Source organism: Herpailurus yagouaroundi, unplaced genomic scaffold, assembly GCF_014898765.1.
Source record: "Herpailurus yagouaroundi ecotype Mexico unplaced genomic scaffold, PumYag 77, whole genome shotgun sequence".
NCBI lineage: Eukaryota > Metazoa > Chordata > Mammalia > Carnivora > Felidae > Herpailurus > Herpailurus yagouaroundi.
In genome coordinates this window covers 98,821,775-98,840,283 of record NW_024412388.1, presented here as the reverse complement: position 1 = coordinate 98,840,283, position 18,509 = coordinate 98,821,775, and the positions used below count along the sequence as shown (strand labels likewise).

General features: G+C 39.7%; 1 protein-coding gene across 4 annotated transcripts in view; it reads left to right on the top strand.

Annotated features, from left to right (window-relative positions):
- The first annotated feature begins 9,807 nt into the window (after positions 1–9,807).
- CSDE1 (cold shock domain containing E1) overlaps positions 9,808–18,509 on the top strand; it is a 38,594-nt gene continuing 29,892 nt past the window's right edge. For 3 of the 4 annotated variants that reach the window (XM_040471392.1, XM_040471391.1, XM_040471389.1), the window contains exon 1: positions 9,808–9,935. The gene's annotated coding sequence lies outside the window, so the exon portion shown is untranslated. Of the gene's footprint in view, positions 10,032–18,509 lie in introns of all 4 variants that reach the window. The other variant, XM_040471390.1, reaches the window with a different exon arrangement.

The window sequence follows — 18,509 nt, the reverse complement described above, 5'->3', positions numbered from 1 at the left end:
GATCGTGACCTGGCTGAAGTCAGACGCTTAACCGACTGTGCCACCCAGGCGCCCCATGTCCTCTCTTTTCTAAAGTGGTGCAGCTGAGACCATGTGTACATACGATTAAACAATGTTTAATTGGTGGTCTTACCTACGTACAAAGAGTGCAGTGCTGTCTTTCAAATCCGCCTCCTGAGCATGCCATTTTTCATCCTTCATGCTCTTTTCTTGTAGTTGCAAGGGTGGTGCTGTGCCAGATTCCATGTCCCTATTGAAGGCAGGAAGATAAAGGGAAATGGCCTGTGCCAGCTCTGTGTATCCTCTTTTACGAAGGAAAGCAAAGCTTTCCCCGAAATTCCAGACAGATTTCCCCTTGTCTTAATTTGCCTGCCTCTTTAAATGGTAACTTCTATCTTCAAAGGAGGCTGTGTACATAGCTGCCTCAGATAAAGTCGGTATTCCATTAGCAAGGAGGAAAGAGTATTGAGAAGGCAACTAACAAGGTCTGACAAGTCCTTTTACTCTGAATCATTCTTAATAAGTGAAAGTTGAAGGTGTTGGTGTTGAGTGGCCAAGAGTGGCTGTGGCAGACAACTGTCATTTCTTTCCTGGCTGCCCAATATCATTCGTATCCTGTTAGGGAGTCCCTCACCTAATGAGGCAGAGGCCTTCCTCCCCTCCTAAGAAATTTAAGTGTCAAATGTTTTCCCAGCCTCTTTTGCAGCTAAGGAAGATATATCTGCTTTAAACTTTAAAGTTAGGCATACAAAGAAGCAGGGAACTATGCAGAATTCCTTTTGAGTAAAGGCCTACAACACTGGCTACTATGTCCAGTTCCACAGAGGAACAGCCCAAGCGGCTTTAGTGACAACATTTCAGTATCCAGTGTCCGCAAAGTCAATGGTGCGGCTGCAGTGTGTCTGCCACACAGTGAGATCGTCAATGAAGCAATTATCTGAAGTGATTAGAGGCTCTGTAGCCTCTCATTTTGGTTTTCTGCCTGTTTTAGAGATCCTGAGGATTGCCTTTTAATAAAATCACTTTTTGTTAAAATTAACCTGACTTGCCTCTAATTAAGAACGCTGATCAAATAAGCATAGTCTAAAAAACAACTGTGCAAATACAAATTTTGCCAATACTTTATACATAATTTTGCACTTACGTTTTAATATTTAACACTTAGAAAAGGATATGTAACAACCAAATAAGCTATCAAATATAATCATTCATCACCTAACAAGAATTAGAACATCACCCATACTTTGCATTTATCTAAGCTCCTTTCCTATTCTCCCCATCTCCCTACTCCCTTTTTTGATAGTTCTACCACATGCAAAAAGACCTAAAATATGTATGCATCCCTAAAGTGACATTTTTTAGTTTTGTTCCATTTTGATTTCTATAAAAATGGTACCATATTTTACATAGTCTATAGGGATTTGATATTTTCAACTGAACATGTTTCTAAAAATAGTTTTGTACATAGCTGTCATTTATTTCCACTGATGTTCACTATTTCATTGTGTGATCATATAATGTATTAAGAGATACATATATAATACTACAATTATGCATTTTGTAAATCCTTGCTAATATCTGACTTCCTGAATTTTAATTCTCCGTCCACCTTTATATTAGATACATTTCGCAATAAGCAGTTATATTGCACATTTTTCAGTATTTCACTTGCAGGTGTCTCAGCAACTTTTAGAGGGAATTAAGGACTATTATCTGCTAATATAATGGAAAGCAGATGATGCTTTTTCTTTTGTCACCCACAAAGAATGCTAAAGAGGAGGCAGAACCTTCAGAGCTGAATGAACTGCAATTTACTCAACATTTCATCTAGCCTAAAAATACAAGAGGAATTGATGGAAGTGGATTTCTATATGTTATTGATCCTAAGCTTGATTTTTATTTCATATGTTAACATCCCTGTAATTGGGATATGTCTTACACATGTAGGGGTTTGTGGTGTAGTTGACTGCAAGCATAAGCATAATTGGCTGTGTTCCTGGTGGCATGACTGGACAAAGGTAAGCTCTTGCTATTTTGGTCAAGAAACTATTTTAAGCACTATTTGAGAAGGGAGTAGGGGTTCAGCTGTTTTCTGTGAACTTTCCATTCAAGTGAACCTTCTGGTAAGATCAAGAGAGTGCCAGCATAAGAACTTGGGAGTATGGCTATATTCGTTCTTTACTGCTATATAACAGATGACCACAAATTTCCCACCTTAAAACAATGCCCTTTTCTTACAGTTCTGTAGGTCAGCAGTCCATGCAGGGTTTAACTAGGTTCCCATCTAATGATGTCACAAGGCTGAAATCAAGGTGTCAGCATAGGCTAGGCATCTCATCTGAGGCTCTGGGCCCCCTCCCAAGCAACAACATGGTTGTTGGCAAAATTCATTTCTTTTTTTTTTTTTTTAATTTTTTTTTCAACGTTTATTTATTTGTTTTTGGGACAGAGAGAGACAGAGCATGAACGGGGGAGGGGCAGAGAGAGAGGGAGACACAGAATCGGAAACAGGCTCCAGGCTCCGAGCCATCGGCCCAGAGCCTGATGCGGGGCTCGAACTCACGGACCGCGAGATCGTAACCTGGCTGAAGTCGGACGCTTAACCGACTGCGCCACCCAGGCGCCCCGGCAAAATTCATTTCTATACAGGTGTAAAACTCCCAGGACTTCAAGGCCAAAAGGAGATCACTCTCCAACCTTCCTTGTCTCCCATCTCTAGACTCCCTTTTAAGAGCTTACGTTAGGCCCAACCAGAATAACCCCCTCTTGATTAACCCAACTGATTGGAGATCTTAATTACACCTGCAGTAATCTCTTTGCCATAAAGGAGATATGAGGTATCCTCTAATATCCACAGGTCTAGCCCATGCTCAAGGGCAGGGGACTATACACAGCATGTACACCACCAGGTGGTGGGATTCTTGGTAGCCATCTCACAGTTCTGCCTGCCACACAGCTTTTGCTAGCTTGAAATAAAATTCTGGACACCACAATGAAGCACTCTTAGGAAATCCTGTGTTACCAGTATTTTTGGTGGCCTAAGAATAATCCTGTGTGGAAAAACCTGCACATCTATGAGCCAAAAAGAGATTCAGTAAGATTCATCAATGTATGCTGTAATCAGTGAACTAAAGTTGTTTTTTTTTTTTAACATTTATTTATTTTTGAGAGAGCACACATGAGTGGAGGAGGGGCAAAGAGAGAGGAGGACAAAGACCCAAAGTGAGCTCTGTGCTAACAGCTCAACTGACTGAGCCACCCAGGTGCCCCTAGTGAACTAAAGTTTAAACAGAAAAAGGTATTTGCTTAGCTTCTATTAGTTTCCTAGAGTTACCATAACAAATTACTACAAACTGGATAGCTTAAAACAACAGAAATGTATTCTGTCACAGTTCTGATGGCTAGAAGTCTGAAATTAAGGTGTTGACAAGGTTGGTTCTTTCTGGACGCTCTAAGGGAGAGTATGTTCCATGCCCTTTTTCTAGCTCCTGCAACTCTTGGCATTCCTTGACTTCTAGATACAGCACTGCAATTTCTACCTCAATCTTCACATGATTTTCTTCCTGTATGTGTGTGTCTGTATCCAAATATCCCTCTTCTAAGAACAGTAGTCATTTGATTAGTTGTTGCTGTAATTCAGTATGACTTCATTGTAACTTGATTACATCTGCAGAGACCCTATTTCCAAACAAGGCCATGTTCTGAGATTCTGAGTAGATATAATTTTGAGAGGACAATTCAATCAAGTCCCAAAGTATCTCCCCCAAAACATTTAGTAATTATAATGGAAAAATAACAAGTTTACTATGAATAATCCTGGCAGACACCACTTAAACCAACTGATTAACGTAAACATCACTAATAATAAATTTCAACATCTTATGCCCCCTGGTATAATGCAATGAGAAAGGTACATCACCTCCATAACATTCTTTCAAATAATGCATCACCTCAATCTAACCCAGGGAAGCATCAGACAAAAACAAGTTGAGGGATGTTTACAAAATAACTGATCAATGTTCCAAAGTGTCCAGGTCACGAAAGGCAACGAACTGTCACAGAATGGAGGAGAGTAAGGAGACAACAACTAAATGCAGGGTGTGATCCTGGATTTGACTGTGGAAGAGAAAATGGATATCAGGGAAAGAACTCATGAAACCTGAATTAATTTTGTAGTTTAGTTAATATTGTGTCAAGGTTAATTTCCTCGTTTCGAAAATTGTCCTATGGCTAAGTAACCTTAACATAATGGAAAAGTGGGTGAAGTGTTTATGGGAACTTTCTATATAGTTTTTGTAATTCTTTTGTAAGTCTAAAACTATCTCAAAACAAAAATGTATTCCCTGGATTACTAATGAGGCTGAGCATAATATCAAATGATTATTTGCCTAACAGTTTTCTTTTTTCTAATTTTAGAGAAAGAGAGAGAGACAGAGCTCGCACACGCCGGTAGGGGTGAGGGAGACAGAGAACCTTAAGCAGGCTCCATATTCAATGCAGAGCTCGATGCGGGGCTCAATCCTGTGACCTTGGGATCATGACCAGAGCAGAAATCTAGAGTCAGACACTAAACCAACTGAGCCACGCAGGCACCCCGTACCTATACAGTTGTTCGTTTGTTTGTTTTAACATTTATTCATTTTTGAAAGACAGAGAGAGGCAGAGCATGAGCGAGGAAGGGGCAGAGAGAGGGAGACACAGAATCTGAAACAGGCTCCAGGCTCCAAGCTGTCAGCACAGAGCCCAACGTGGGGCTCAGACTCATAAACTGCAAGATCACGACCTGAGCCAAAGTCAGACGCTCAACCGACTGAGCCACCCAGGCGCCCTTAACGTTTTTTTTTTTAATGTAGACAGTCAAATCATTCCCCCATTTCTTTTCTTTCACTTTTTCCTATTTATAGGTATTAATTTAGTATATATTTATGAGACTAATACATTATCAGTTTTACATGTTGCAAACATATATATTCTAGTTTCTTGATTTTTTAAAGTTTTTAATGCTGTCTCTTGATGAATGGAATTTTTAAAATACAGTCAAATTTATTACTACAAAGAAAGATTCATAAGTTAGGTTTCGTGAAGAAGTTTTAGGAAGACAACCAATTTACTTTGCTTATTTTTTTTTTCACTTTATATACACACAAGAGTGACACATGATGAAAATGTTTTTAAAGTTTTATCTAATTAGACCTAAACCAGGTCTAAATAACTTTAAAGGAACTCCATTAACAAATATAAAAATTGTAACCAATGACAGTATTATGTCAGAGTGAAAATGGCAACATATTTTCTTCTTGCTGATGCACAAATAACGATGTATGGTACAATCAATAATGTCTTAGAATTAGTGAAATGGATAATTCATCCATTCGATGAATATTATTAAGTACTTACTGTTATGTCAGTCCCTGTCCTAGATTTAGGGGATGTAGTGATGAACCAGAGAACTGAAACTTGGACTATTGTTTAGAAAGAAGGGGAATAAACAACTAAATTCATAAATGTGTTAATTTTGGACAGCAATACATATTATGGAGACAATAAAACAAGCTAATACTGTGGAGAGCGATGGTGATAGTGGGTACTTTTACTTTAGAGAAGATCTTTGTGAGGCAGTAACATTTAAGCTAACAAGTTACTGATGAGAAAGTGCCACAAAGTGATAATTTGGGGAAACAGCATTCCAGACAGCAGCAACAGTAAATGCAAGTTGTGAGTAGAAACAAATCTGCAATGTGGGAAAAACCAAAATAGCAATGGAATTGAATCACAGTGAACCAGAGGTTAGAGATTTAGTGGGAACTAGGTCAGTTAGGGCCTTGTAGGCCATGGTAAAAGAATTTGGATTTTATTCTGAGTACAATTGGTTTCATTAGGATCTAAATTAAGTTTAATTAACAATATTCTTTTGCTCCACCCTTCCCTCTGGCTGATTCCCAGAGCTAAAGTGTTATGGTGACTACTTTTAATGCAGCAGCTTAGCATGTAATTCTTCTCTTATGTGCAGTGTTGACACTTTAAAGGGAAGCATAGGGGCACCTGGTGGGTCAGTCGAGCGACTGACCTAGGCTTAGGTCATGATCTCACGGTTTGTGAGTTTGAACCCTGCATTGAGCTCTCTACTGTCAGGGCAGAGCCCACTTGGGATCCTCTGTCTGCCATCCCCCGCTCATTCCCTCTCTCTCTCTTTCTCTCCCTCTCTCTTTCAAAAATTGAAAAAAAAAGGGGGGGGGAAGCATTATACAAAGTTTTTGCATTATTCTTATTTAAATTCTAATATTTTATTACATGTTGTTATCCTTATATCATTCTTATTTACATAATGCATTTTAACTGTTAGAGGCTTGTTAATGAATAAAAAGTGTTGGAATGCAGGGTTCTAGGATTAAATCTTATTTACATTCTTGTGGAAATAATGATTCCTTATGAAAGTTTCTGCTCTAAATTGTGTTTTTCTGTTCTGAAATCTTGAATGTGGATACCTTTACCATCCACTATTAGCAAAATTTTATAAAAGTCCCCAGGGGTGCCTGGGTGGCTCAGTCAGTTGAGCATCCTACTTCGGCTCAGGTCATGATCTCCCAGTCTGTGGGTTCAAGCCCTGTGTCAGGCTCTGAGCTGACAGCTCAGAGCCTGGAGCCTGCTTCTGATTCTGTGCCTCACTCTCTCTCCGCCCCTCTCCCACTCATGCTCTGTCTCTCTCTGTCTCAGAAATAAACATTAAAAAAAAATTTTTTTTTTAAAGTTCCCTTTAGGGGCGTCTGGGTGGCTCAGTCGGTTGAGCATCTGACTTCAGCTCAGGTCGTGATCTCGCGGTCCGTGAGTTCGAGCCCCACGTCGGGCTCTGTGCTGACAGCACAGACCCTGGAGCCTGTTTCAGATTCTGTGTCTCCCTGTCTCTCTCTGACCCTCCCCCATTCATGCTCTGTCTCTGTCTGTCTCAAAAATAAATAAACGTTATGGGGCGCCTGGGTGGCGCAGTCGGTTAAGCGTCCGACTTCAGCCAGGTCACGATCTCGCGGTCCGTGAGTTCGAGCCCCGCATCAGGCTCTGGGCCGATGGCTCGGAGCCTGGAGCCTGTTTCCGATTCTGTGTCTCCCTCTCTCTCTGCCCCTCCCCCGTTCATGCTCTGTCTCTCTCTGTCCCAAAAATAAATAAAAACGTTGAAAAAAAATTAAAAAAAAAGAAAAAAAATAAATAAACGTTAAAAAAATTTAAAAATAAATAAATAAATAAATAAATAAATAAAAGTTCCCTTTACCTCCCCTAAATAGGAAAGACATGTCAGAATGAAAACAGCCCTTAGAATCTTGAATAAGTTTAGCCTTATTTTTTAAAAAATCTCTACATTGACCTAATATTTCTCATTTCACAGAGAACTGACAAAAATCTCATCCTATACAGTTGCCATCACTGCTCAAGAAAAACTTACAAATGTGTAAAAGATGCTTTTGATTGTCAAATAGATTCGAGAGATATGTGCTTATTGATAATTGTAGAGAGAAAAAAACACAATCATAATCAATTTCACTATCTATTTAAGTTTCTGAGGGAAGAAAAATTGGGATGATAAATACCAAAAAATAATGTATGCATTTTTTTGTTTCAGTTTATTCCTTAATAGAATAAATATTTCCTCAAAATCCATAACTACCCCATTGCATAGGAGATGGTTTCCCAAGTGACTTCACAAGTTTCTGCTTTAACTTTGGTTTTAAAAAATAAACATAACATGATAACTACATTTCAGTTTTTTAATTTCACTTCAAAATTAATCTGAAAAAAATTATTGCCCTAAAATGTAGCGATCTTCTAAAAATGAAACCTACCTCTAGTTATGGGTAATACTTGTAAAAAGAATAAATCACATAAGCTAGTGATTTAAATCAAATGTTTCCATCTTTTACTTTCTTTAATGCCTTCGATGCTAAAATGTATGCTTCTGGGTGTATGCATATTTGCATTTTGTGTTTAATGTAAATTGATACTAATTATGGATCATGGAGGAATTTAAAGGCAATTGAGACATAATCAGAATGATGAGGATGAATGGTTGTATGATTTAAGAAGGCATTTAGAAACTATGTGTAACAGTAGAAATCAAGACTTATTCTTTCTTATTAATAGGGATTGTATATATAGAATTTAATGAGACTATTATTTTTTACATTTCCCATTACTGTGATATTTGAGAATGCGTGCTCTTAGACCTAATTCTACTTTTAGCCCAGCTTCACATGACCTTGTTTCTAGTGCAAGAGCCCGGGGCAGTTTCTCTGTAACATTAGATTAGAATATCCAGACTAGATCTATTGCTGAGAAGGAGAGATCTCAATTTAAGAACTGGACAAAGGAAACAAAACAGCTGGTTTGATAGATGAAACGTTTTGTACTTCCCCAACAGAACACTCTAATTTCTAACAACATCCTACACTATTGTTCAGTGCTACTCATTCAACAAGCTTTTGAGAGTTGTCTATGCCAAGTACTGTCAGAAACTAGGGATGCAAAGATGAATGTCATTGGTCCTGTCGTAAAGTATCACTAGGTGGTATAAACCAATAATTACAATAGAGTGAGCTATGAAAACATTGAAAGCAAATATGAAGCAAATATCTTACCTTGGAAGCATGGGAAGGCATCAAAGAGAACAAAGGCAGCTTGGAGGTGGAATGGAATTGGACTAATAGCAACAGAGTTCAGAGAAAAATCTTTTAACATCATAACTAGAATACTGCCTCCTCTTAGAATTCAAAATAATTTGCTCAGAATTGGAGGCTATTTACTCTTAACTCTGTGCATCTTTCCTTCACTGCACTTATGTCTCTGTGTACGTTTAAACTTGTTTTTGTGATTACTTAATGGTGCTAGACTGAAAGTTCCTTGAGGCCAGAACTATATCCATTTGTCTTGAGAACTGTATACACCCCAATGATGACAGATATGAGATGCAGAATAAACGTATCTTGAAAGCGAAAATAAAGCGTAGGGGAGTTCTCAGGAGCGTGACTGGTCATTGTTTATCCAATACTGTCAAGAGGGAGAGCCACAGAATCTGGGAAAAGCATTCCTCTCACCAGAGGGTACTGCCCTATTGTTTGACAAGGGATAACTCATTGAACTTTTCTGTGGCCACAATGAACTATTTTCTTTCTTCCCCATACCCCGTTGGATTAATCATCATTTGCCCTGATTTCAACCTTTTGGTTACTGATTCAGCCTCTTTGATTACCAGATACAATACGAATATCTTCTGGTGACTAAAAGGTCAGTTGAAGGAGTTTTTTGTTTGTTTTTTGTTTTTTAATGGTTATGCTGCCTTGCTCACTCTTGTCCGTCTGTTGCAAGCACTGCAGTTTCGAGACAAAGGTCTCACGTAGAACTTCCAAACTACCTTACTAAAACCTACTCTATACTAACGAAAATTCCAGTATATTATAGCAGACAAGAGAAAAAAAGCCTTGCGCTGTGAGGAGAAACTGGGGTTTGGGGCTTCTGAATGATGTCCGAGAAAACAGAAATCCTTTATATGACATTCCTGCATATGCCCTCCAGATTGTTCCTCCTCAAAGTTTAGCCTGGTCTCTCTGTCTAAAGCATATTCAGGTTTGCAAAGATCAGAGACGCCGAAAGTTACCCGCCACCCCGCCCCATGCGTCCCAGCGGAGTCAGTAAACACGGAGATTGCCTCCCGCACCTCAAGGGGGAGGGAATGTAAGGGAACGTGGGCACCATCTTGGTTGTGGTTAAGCGCAGCGCACTAGTTGGCGTCATTCAGACCTCATGCGCAAGCGTATTAGGAATACGCTCCCCCTCGCTTCCCGTGCACGCGCTTAGAGCCCGCAACTCTCGCGAGAGAAGCGAGATTTATTCCTACGTACCGGGCCGTGCTGCTTATGGCGGCGCTGGAGAGGGGGCGCTGAGCTGTTGGGGTGAGTACGACCTCAGGGTCCAACTGGGGGTAGTAAGAAGCCAGGCTAGGTGCGGATGAGAAGACCAAGACTAACAGGAGAGACTTCGGAGTCAAGGTGGGCACTCCTAGAGCTCTGGGCAGGGAAGGTTTCACCCTGAGTCTCTACCCCGGCTTTTCCACCTGGCCCCCGTTTAACTGTCTAAGCCTCACGTCAGGCCGCAGAGCTGAAAGGAAGAGTCGAGGCCAGGCAGCCGCGCGTGGTGGTGGTGGTGGTGACTAAAGTGGGGGGAGGGAGCGAAAATGGAGGCTCCGACCGCAGCCAAGATGGAGGCAGGGGTGCGGGGCTCGGGCGCGGAGGCTGCTGGGAATTGTAGTCTGGCCACTTCCTCCTCTGCGGCTTGGCGGGGGAAACGGGAACTACAAGTCCCGGCGGGCGGGGCGGGGGGGGTGGTGGCGCGGTCCTTTGTGTGAGGCTGGAAGAGCCGGAGGCAGAGGGGCCTGCTTTGACTCCGGACCCCATAGTTTACTGGCAGTCACCTGCTTGGGGATCTGACTACGAGTACCAGAGCGCAGTGCGGTACTGGCGCCTCCTTTGTGTATGGACTGAGACCCCGCTCCGTCTAAATGCTTAGAGACACCCCTTTCCCCAGCCACGTCTGACACAGTAGCGTAGCCGAAGTGTCATCTTTACTTCCACTCACCTAGAGCTGTCTGTCTTGATTCTGAACACCCAACATTCCCTTCTTCGCTTACCCCTCGGCTTCTTGAGAAAGGGAACCAGCCCCTAATCGTGGGCACGTGGCTCTCATTCCTTCATCCTGGGGTTTGGGCGTACTCTATTAGAGCTCTGTGGAATCGTCCTTAGCACCATCTCTGCCGCTTATGGTGCCAGAGCCTGAACCCCTGTTGAGCAGCGAACGACTTGGCTTCGTCATTCTCTGTAGAGTGAGTTTTTTTAGAACCCTGGCAGGAGACCCTTGAAGATTTTAACCATCGATCGATATTTTATCAGTAGGAAATTTGGGGCGCCTGGCTGGTTGAGTCGGTAGAGCTTGCAAACTCTTGGTCTCAGGGTCGTTTTTAAACCCCACCTTGGGTGTAGAGATTACTTAAAAATCTTTAAAAAAAAAAGAAAAAAACACTATGACAATTTTAGTGCCTTGGTTCTTTTGGTTTCAGGTTTTCCTTTAGAAACACCCAGATGGCTCCTCTCTTGCTTGACTCAAAAGTGAGGCAGGGAAACTCCCTAAAACAGCCTTCAATCTGCAAACACAAAAATCTGAACACTGTTGTAGGAGGTAGTTGTTTTGCACCTAAAGTGAGTGAAAGAATGGTCCTCTAAAGAGTTTAGAGACAGGGTTAGAGGGCGAGGGAGGACGTCCAAAGACACTGTAGTAAAATTTCCTTTGAGAGACATAGTTTTTTATCAGGATGATATGAACTGCCAGCTCTTGACCAGAGCTACTGGCCTAAAAAATGCAGGTACCAAATTATAGCTCATAAGTTATTCAATATCAAAATGCTGAGTAATTTTCATTTTGAGTTTCTAGAAGGTAGGCATTTTCAATACTACATGGAGGGGCAATATAATACCTTGGTGCTTTTGGGGTACTAATGAAAAATAGGTGTTCTTGGTGTGGGTTAAGAAGAGGGTTTATATGCCTGAATGGTTGTGTGTGTATGTATGTGGATATATATATATATATATATATATATGAGTCATAAAATCTGGGTAAATATTCAGCCTTGTTTCTTTTTGTTTCCTTTTAGCCTTAGGCTTGAAATAAAAGAGATGGTAGTGGTTTGAGTGATTTTGCAGCTGCTCTGGATGTTTACCATTGGGATGAGTATTTATAGCAGCTGAGTTGAAAAGTAAAGTATTTGAGGCGCAGAAGATAGGTTTTCTTTTTTTGTAAATAAGTTCTGACTTAACAAGTATGACCTTTAGAGTGTGGTTGAAAATTTGGTAAATTCCTGCAAATCAAAAAAGGAGAGCGTGAAAGCTGACATACAGTCCTGCTTTATTCCACTGCTGTTTTCCCCTCCATCCATCTAAAGACACACTGTGCAGAGCCATCCAACTTGTAAAAAATATTTTTTCTGGGGTGCCTGAGTGGCTCAGTTAAGCGTCTGACTTCAGCTCAGGTCATGATCTCAAGGTTCGTGGGTTCGGGCCTGCCTTGGGCTCTGGGCTGACAGCTCAGAGCCTGCAGCCTGCTTGGAATTCTGTGTCTCCCTCTCTTTCTTCCCCTCCCCCACTCGTGCTCTCTCATGGTCTCAAAAATAAATTATAAATGTTAATAAAATTTTTTTAAAATATTTTTTCTTTTAAGTAGTCGAAAAATATACATAACATAAAGTTTATAATTTTAACCCCCCCCCCCTTTTTTGTAAAGTGTATGGTTCAGAGATAATAACTTCATTCACATTGTTTTGAGGACCATACTTTTGGCAAGGTAGCTGAAACATGGAAATGCTGTTTGGACAGATTTTTACGGAGCTGAACTGTAGGACCGTATTATAAAATAAAAATCTTGATTTTGTTAAATAAACACAAAGAACTCTGCCTTCTTAGCTTTTGTCTTTTCAAAAAATGAAAGGGAAACTAATTTGAGATCTTTGACTCAGACTGTCTTATGGAGAGCTGTAAAACCTGGAGGATTTTTCATAATAGAGAATTACAGCGACGGGGCGCCTGGGTGGCGCAGTCGGTTAAGCGTCCGACTTCAGCCAGGTCACGATCTCGCGGTCCGTGAGTTCGAGCCCCGCGTCAGGCTCTGGGCTGATGGCTCAGAGCCTGGAGCCTGTTTCCGATTCTGTCTCCCTCTCTCTCTGCCCCTCCCCCGTTCATGCTCTGTCTCTCTCTATCCCAAAAATAAACGTTGAAAAAAAAAATTTAGAGAATTACAGCGACAAAAATTACAACTTTTTAAAGACTTCATAGCTAGAATATCTACAGGGGTGAAAATGCTTTGGTAGGAGTGACTTGTTTTCTTGAATTCCATCATTTCTTGATGTTAAATTCTTTTTGCCAAGTCAGGATTTTAAAAATTCCTTTGTCTTGATACTGGAATGTTTCCACTTCTATGTAGGAGTACCTAGTTAAAAACAATACAAAACTTTTTTTTCAGTTCGTACTGCCAAGTCTGAGGAATTATAAAATGTATTTTTCATTAAGGTTATTAAACTGGGGTATGATGTTCTAGGCAGTATTCTGTTGAGAAGTACTGAATGGGCATTTTATTTTTGAAGCGTTTTTATATTTAATATGTCCTTTAATGCTGAGGTTTAACTGTAGTTGAAAATAAATTGATTAGCAGTTTCTTCACGGTGAACATGTTGGCTATCCATTGGTTTGTAGCCCTAGCCAATAAATAACCAGTTAGTTATTTACACTTTTGCTTCTCAAAATGCAGTACGTACAAGCTCTTGCTATGGTCAGGTTTGCTAGATACTGCCTCCTCTTATCTGTGAAAGCCTTTGCCAAAGAGCCTTTTGTTTTCTGTGTATTGGGCATGCCAGTACCTTTTTCCCTCATGAGTCTGTACCTGCTGTGACCAATTTGGTAGTCATGTATGGCACTTAAACTGTGCACAATTCTGAATTGAATGTGCTATAATTGTAAAATAAACATCAGATTTCAAAGAAAACTTTTTAGATTGACTACATAGGGAAAATAACATGTCAGATATATTTGGTTAAATAGACCTAATAAAAATTAGGTTCACCCTTTTCTCTCAATTTTAACATGATTACCAGAAAATTTTAAATTACATGCATGGTTTTGCACTATATTCCGCATGAACAGTGCTGGTCTACACTATTTTCTGGTTTTGTGTTTGGAGCATTTAGCTCCTTCCTACACTGGCATTTGTCCTATTTCAGAGTGCTAGTGTATTATAAAAGCGGTTAAGTGATAGATGGAGATAAAACTTTAAATGTCTTAGCAGCTATTCAGGTAACTAACAACCCAGCGTAATTGTTCTTACTGAACATATACAAAAAGATAATTGCAGTAATTTGATTTTCTCTAATTTCTGCCTGATATGATGGCTTAAATTGGTTAATTATCTAAACTTTATCATTTTCCTTAGATTCTAAAGCAAAGGTGAATTATAATGTTAACCATTTCAGTTATACAGGTAATAGCAAAATATGACACACTTAAATTTGTCTTGAGCTAAAGCATCTAGAAATATGAACTAGTGCTGCCTAATTGGATCGTTGCTCTTCTCAAAAAAAAAAAAAAAGTATTTTCTGGGCACCTGGGTGACTCAGTCGGTTAAGTGTCCAACTCTTGATTTTGGCTCAAGTTATGATCTCTCAGGGTTTGTGAGTTTGAGCCCCGCGTCGTCGGGCTCTATGCTGACAGCGCTGAGCCTGCTTGGGATATTTCCCCCCTCCCTCCCTCCCTCCCTCTCTCTCTCTCTTTCTCTCTGCCATGTCCCTCTCTTACGAGCACCCACACGCGTTCTCTAACATTTTTTTTTTTTTAAATTAAAAAAAAACTACTTTCTGAACAAAGTGGGTTAGGTGGGAAGACTTACAGCCTAGCCTGTCATTAACATTGTCTCCAGGTGAGTGCTGTACAGACTTTGAGAATAACTTGTCAAAATGACAAACTGGGTTATGTGATATATTTTAGATGGATTGTTGGCCACGTAAGTGTAGTGGTTGAACATTTATTATTTAGTGCCTGCTGTTTGCTTGTCTTCTACTAGGCCTTTTGAGATAAAACAGCAAACAGGTGATGATAATTTTAAGACCGTTGAGATAGGAATACCTATTTGGATTATCAGTTCAGTTAAAAGAATTAGCTTTTAACTTCCGACTGAAGCTGTGTGACATAATAGTTGATAATTAACTAGTGGTGATACTGTTTCCATACAAAACAAAGGAAAAGGGAATTGATTACTTAGCAATGAGGGAGGCTCTGAGATCAACATTTAAACTGTTCCTTAGTATTTTGGTTGGTACTTCTTTCATGTGACTTAAGTATCTAGCTTTTGGGGGCTAGAGGGAATGCACTGCATTCTTAGGGTTAAGGCAGAAGAGTTGTCAGTACCGCCCATGAATGTTAATAATCTTGGCATGAGTGCATAGCCAATTTTATTAAAATGCCCAATGGGTACTTTTTAAGTATTTCATTAAGTGTTAATTTGACTGAAAAGTGTTTTGTTAACCATAGAAGTCTCACAGCTGTGAAGATACTAATGAAGTAAAATTCAGCCACTTTCAGTTATTTTTGATAGCTGGTGCATTTGTTTGAGCTTTAATAGATCCTAATAGGCTTCATTAGTGCCCCAACACTAACTCTGCAATGCTCCAGATTTTAGATTCTGGAAGTCTCATTTCTGTGTTACTAAGTGACAATCTGGACAGTTCTTAACATAATACAACACCCTAGAACTGGGTTAATCCAAATTTTTCAAGATAAGTTGTTTCAGAAAAAGACAAATATATGATTTCACTCGTGAAATTTAAGAAACAAAACAGATGAACCTAGGAGAAGGGAAAAAAGGAAGCAAATCCTAAGAGACTTAATGATAGAGAACAAACAGGGTTGATGGAGAGAAGGTGGGCAGGGAATGGGTATTAAGGAGGGCACTTGTGTTGAGCAATAGGTGTTATATGTAAGTGATGAATTACTAAATTCTCCTGAAACCCAATATTACAGTATATGTTAACCAACTAGAATTTAAATAAAAATTACCAAAAAAAAATTCTCACCTCTTTTATCAGATAGCACTTTTGGGGTCTTTGGGTTTGTAAATAGAAGTTGGTAGAACTGCTGCACTTGAATTGTGGTGTCCTTTTCCTATTATGGACTAACTGCATTTTTTGCTGTGGTAGTTTCTGCTGTGCTTAAGTTTGGCAGTGCTGGATTAGGTGCTGAAGGGGGCTGTGATACAGAAATAAACTTGTGGGGCACCTGGGTGGACTTTTGATTTCAGCTTAGGTCATTTCACGGTTTGTGGGTTTGAGCCTCGAGTTGGGATTCTCTCTCTCCCTTTCTCTGTGACCCCACTGTCCCCCCCCCCCCCGGGGGGGGGGCAAACTTAAAAAAAAAAAAAAAGAAACTTGTTTCATAATTGGAGGAACAAGACACATAGCATGAAGTAAGCAAAGTGCAGAAATGACTTGGTACCAAAAAGGATGATATGATGTATGCAGTGGGAGTTACTGCCTCACATAGTGGGAATTAAGGTATTAAGTCTGTACTGGAAATGGTACAGAGGAAGCTGTTTTGTCACTTTGAAGATGGTAATATTATCTCTTTGTGGGAAGACCCACATGCACAAAGAAGGCTAGAATTCAGGAATCTTCCAAGGGTTATGTTTAAGAATTAGGCAGGAAAATGCACCTATCTAGGAGACCTGGAGAGCAATTGAAGGTAAAAGGTGGAAAGGTAGAATAGAGAACACCTTAAAATGGTAGTTCTTAAATCCTGCCACGAGTCAGAATCATACGGAGAAAGGAGAGATAAAATATACCAATTCCTGGGATGTAACCCTCGTGAAATTGAACTAGAATCTCAAGGTAGGATCCAGGCTTTGATTTTTTTTTTTTTTTTTTTTTTTTTAGGTTGCCCAGGTGGTTGAGTTGGATGTGTAGCCAGGATTAAGAATTTCCCATCTAAAGTGCTAAAAAAATCATTGAAGATTTAGGACAATGAGATGAGGTGAAATTGGAGTTTTAGATCAGTCTGGCAGTATTGTGTGACGGAAAATGGAAAGAGTTGACACTGGAAATTAGCAGATGTGTTAGATACTTATACTAAAATATGTGTCATTTAGGTATCTTGAAGGAAATATTGGTAAGACTTGCGACACTGGATGTGGAAGTAGAGAAGGAGGAATCAAAGATCATAACGGAAGTAGCCTCACTTTAGGCCAATTAAATTACTTTTTTTTTTTTTAATGTTTAGTTTTGAGAGATAGAGCAGGAGAGGGGCAGAGACACAGAGGGAGAGGGAGGGAGGGAGGGAGGGAGGGAGAATCTTAAGCAGGCTCCTCATTTTCAGCACAGAGCCCAGTGTGTGGCTCAAACTCACGAATCGTGAGATCATGACCTGAGCCAAAATCAAGAGTTGGATTCTTAGCCAACTGAGCCACCCAGGCACACCATAGGCCAATTAAATTACTCTTTGAGTGAGGACTGGGCTTAGGTATTTTTTAAAGCTTCCCAAGTGATTTGAGAACCATTGGCCTAAGAAATATCTAGTCTGGGAAATAAAATGATCCAAATAAAAAGAACAGTATATAACAGCATTTGATATTTGAGGTAATAATACAAAGTCAGGGAACGTAAGGTATAGCCACAAAAAAACAAAAAACAAGCCACAGATCAGCTCTTGATGAGTTTTCATTTTGTGTATGAGAAACCAGAATTTAGAGAGATGAAATGATTTGTTCAAGCATTTTACTAGTAAGTGTCAGTGGATGGACTGGGGCTCTCCTGGTCTAAGCTATTTCACAAGCTCTGACCTCTCACCTTATAGACATTCTTATTTCTGAGGTTTCTAAACTACACTATTCATCTCTCAGCATATCTAAAACCAAATCTACCTTTTTTTTTCTCCCTGTGTAAATCGTTTTGCTAACAGCACCAGTTAATATTTCGGTCAGTACAGAAGAAACGCTTTTATGGCTAATATAAAGCACGATTCTGTGGTTTTACCTATAAATATATTTCGCTTCCCATCTCTTCTCATCTTAATTGTTTCTTTTTTATAGATATTTTTCTCTATTTCTGGCAACAGCTCAGAAATAGAGATTTCTCAGAAAATGAGATTTCTGTTACCTTCACTAACTTATCTCCCATAGGATTTCAAGACTTAATATCCTTTCATCAAGAACTAAGGCTCTCTATTTCCTGTTATATCAAGTTGAAATACGTCATAATCTGACTCCACTACACCTGTCACACCACGTATCCCATTTCACTTTAAGCCAGCCCTCTGTTCTGGCCAGACTAGACTGTTGATTCCTCTGAAACAACAAGCTGCACTTGTTGGCCATAGTCATTCATGTAATAATAAACCTCCCTTGATGTCAGGCATCAAAAATCATATACATGGTCCCTGCTTTCAAGGAACTTATGATTCAGTGGCATACCCTGGCTTGGCATATCCCGACATGCCTAGAATGCTTGACTGTTTATTTCTTTTAAAATTTGCCTATGTCTCTAAATTAAGCCTGTCTCTTATTAAACTCCTTCTCTGTGCTCACCATGTTGTTTCAATGCACTTACAGTGGTGAAGAAACAACAAGTAGTAGCTCTAGTATACTGTATGTCATAGTACTCCGATATTGGTTGGGCAAATTAATTTTTGGCATTTGGTCCTATATTCTAGTTTTTCTCCGTGTATAACTTATCTTCTCTGCAAGAGTGTAAGTTATCTGATGGCAGGAACTTCTTTATTTTCCATAATACCTACCATAGTACTAGATGCTTATAAAACACTTGTATTAAATTGAATATTATGCTTTATAACTTAGAACTTAAGGTGTGGAAGTGTCAATTAAGGACTGAAATTCCTGTTTTGAGTGTATGACACCAAAGGGGGTATCCATTAGCACTTGAGAGATTG